This window comes from Macrobrachium nipponense, chromosome 17, assembly GCF_015104395.2.
Source record: "Macrobrachium nipponense isolate FS-2020 chromosome 17, ASM1510439v2, whole genome shotgun sequence".
Classification (NCBI taxonomy): domain Eukaryota; kingdom Metazoa; phylum Arthropoda; class Malacostraca; order Decapoda; family Palaemonidae; genus Macrobrachium; species Macrobrachium nipponense.
Window position 1 is genome coordinate 65,108,451 of NC_087210.1, and position 3,506 is coordinate 65,111,956.

Here is a 3,506-nt window from a genome sequence, read left to right on the forward strand (position 1 = left end):
TAAGTGTAGATATAATGTGTATTCTGAGTAAGCGTTATATTTATGAAATGTATAGATAAAAAGTTATTGCGAAAAAAACCGTGTTACAGAGGCCCTGAATCTCATAGTAGGTAGGCATGACTGACAGCCGACGTACTAGTTATGGAAGACTTTATTTGTTTAAGCTTCTGTAAGAGATGAAAATTTAGATTTCAGAAATTTTCCCTCATTCACATGAATGAAGCTGTTGAAATAAGTTTTACAATCAGGAATTCCTGATCTCTTGTGAATGCAATGGAGGGTTCTATCTTTAATATATCTAGGTGGCAGAGGTAATAATAAATAATAATCAATACTACAGGTTTGTCATGGATTAGGTGCTATGTAAAAGTAATTTTCAGTCATTAACATTTGAGAGGAGCGAAAAATTTACATTCTTTTCCATATCATTCATGTATCAAACAGGAAGTTAATTACTGAAAGTGTAACTGACAGCTCCTTGAAATTTTTTGGTCTAACGTGATTTTTTTTTTTTTTTACCTCTGACAAGATTAATTATTATTTGTTGCAGCTCTGGAAGGACTGTCAGTAACATGGACGGGCATAAAAACTATTTTAGTTCCTCTTCTAGAAACAGTAACTCATATTAAATCTCGTAGGAAACTTGGAAACTCTTCCATGGTAATCTTGGATGCCTTCAAATCTGTTACTAATAGATTTATTTTAAAGTATTAAGACAAATTGTGTACGACCGGGCGCATGTCTGAATCCTCCGTTTCTTTCTCTGACTGAGTGTGTTTATGTGTCTGCTATGATATATATGAATTTCTTGATATCTGTATCGTATTCAGTAAGTACAGAAGGCATTAAGAGACAGAGAAAACATCAACAATTCTGAATGTTAAAAACGATACATCTTAAGAGTAAAAATAAAGTTTAACACTTTACCTGACCTGTTGAGGTTTTGAGTTTCTTACATAGATGGCTCAAAGGAAAGAGTAGTTCTGTACCCAATTACCACATTTTGTGAAAAAAAAATTTCAAGCGAACTTATTATTCGGTTTAGAAAAAAATTTAATTTTCTCTCTTTAGGAGTACATCTCTTGTGAGAATCATTGCCAATAACATGCAATGCAAAAACTTTAATGTACAAAAAAAGCTTGATTTCCTTTTTGTGACATTTACGTTTTGCCACTTAAATCAGCACTGAAGGAATCAATGAAATGTGCCTTCACAGTAACTGTGAAAACTATGACAAACGATGAGATTCTCCGCTAGAAAGGCAACGCCCTTCTCGAGCCTTAGTTTTGAGTAAATTCGTATATTACAGTCTTTCGACATCATCAATACTCTCCAAGTTGAGAGAGGCTCGTAAGATCATATTTTCGAAGGCAAGTTGGACTTTCTAGTAGCATTACTGAAAAGAGATTCCTAATTATTTTTAACCTCTCGAGTACTCACGTTCCTTGAGTAATCTCGTTGGTGTAAGTCGATTCCGAATGATTTTCATTAGTTAAAAGTGTCACTTGGCCAGTATAGTACATTTGGAGTTAAGACGAGAATTCACCACTTTACATAAACTTATGTCCTTTATCCTCTCATCATTGAGAGACGATTAAATAAAAAAAAAGCTCTTCTAAATCTTAGGAGATCGTGTCACATAACTGGGATTATCGTTTTTATATATGTATGATATATATAGATATATATATATATATATATATATATATATATAATATATATATATATATATATATATATATATATATATATATATATATATATATATATATATATATATATATATTATCCTAGAGCTGAGAGGCTTTATGTCTCCCGCCCTGCCCAAAAAAATTTTCATATCGTTAATGCTATCTATCATCAGAAAGAGCAATTCGTTACTTTTAGAAAAAAAAATAGCTATTAAGTATCAAGGGAATGAAGAAATATCCTTATCAGTCCCGAGTATCTAAGAGAACAACAATAATTATATAAGGAAAAAAAATAAGAGCATCGACATAGGAAATGGAGAATTCTTTCAATCTTAAGAGAGGAAAGACTATAAAATGAAATAAAATGCTGTGTAACTCAGTGGTTTACTGTTAGAAGGAAAAATTGAAATATAACTTTACTTCCATTTTTGCATAACAGGCACCAGTGTCAGGCTGATATTCACGACAAAGAAATGTTGTATCCTGCCATTCATATCCTTTTAGTTTTTTGTAAAAGGAAACTATTGAGACGGCTTTGTTTGTCCGTTCCGCACTTTTCTGTCCGCCCTCAGATTTCAAAAACTACCGAGGCCAGAGGGCTGTAAATTGGTATGTTGCTCATCCACCCGCCAATCATTAATCATACCAAATTGCAGCCGTATAGCCTCAGTAGTAATGATTTTATTTAAGGTAAAGGTTACCCAGGATCGTACGTCTGGCAAAAATGTATGATAGGCACCACAGGGCCGTTGTTAAAGTTTTATGAAAGAAACATCGGCGCATTTTTTACTTATTCCATTATAGACGAAGTCGTCCTTATCTCAGCGAATAAACGAGGTTCCCTTGAATTACGAGCAAACAGAAGTAAGAGTAAAGCCCCACAAACCAAGAGGACTCGTTAGCCTCGTCCTTACGAACGGTTTACCTGGAGTTCACCGAACCAGCACTTCAAACAGTACAACGAGTCGTTTGAAGTCTTTCCTTCTGTTTTGCCTCTCAGGAAAGCAAACTCGAAATAGGTCAACAGGTTTGTCGTGGTTATAATGTTTTTTTTTTGTAATATAATTTGTGTTCTACAGTATGTATAACTAAGAACGCATTAACGGTTGCCTGTGTCCTGTATGTTGCTTAGAAAATCAAATCAAACGTAATTTTCGAGGGAAACATTTTAACGTTGGCTGTTTCCTCTTTAAAGCTCTACTTTCTATTAGGTTGGTGGGCATAAAAGGTAATATATGAAACATTTTATTTAACTGCCATTACAGAATTTGTATTATACCAAATAATGTTGTCTAAAAGATCCGGAATGTGCAGAACTCATATTTTGAATAATTGTCATCGTTTTCTTGGATGTTACAGGTAATATAAAGTATCGGATATCTGTGATTGCGTAAGTTCCAGAAGATCGAGCCTCTGTACGGTAACATACACCACGTATACATTATGCAGTTATTTGTAGCTAAAGGGTTTGTTGTTCACACATTTAAAAGGCCTTTTTCATAGTAGAATAAATGAAACAATATCTTTATAGCAATACTAAAAGTGTAAATTTATTTATTGCATGAATACAATTTTTCTTACTTTAAATTTTGACTGCAGTAAAATTGTTTACTCTAATTAATTGTGCGACGAATAATACGCCTCCAGACATGATATTCGAGTAGATGTTCAAACAACATTTCACACGGCAACGACCTTTCATATTCTCGACGGTGAAGGGAACATTAGGTACAAACGATACAGCTATTGAGTAGCCTGCAGACAGAACGAGATCGCGACAAGAGGACGTACTGCATAACGCTAATGGATCCTTGA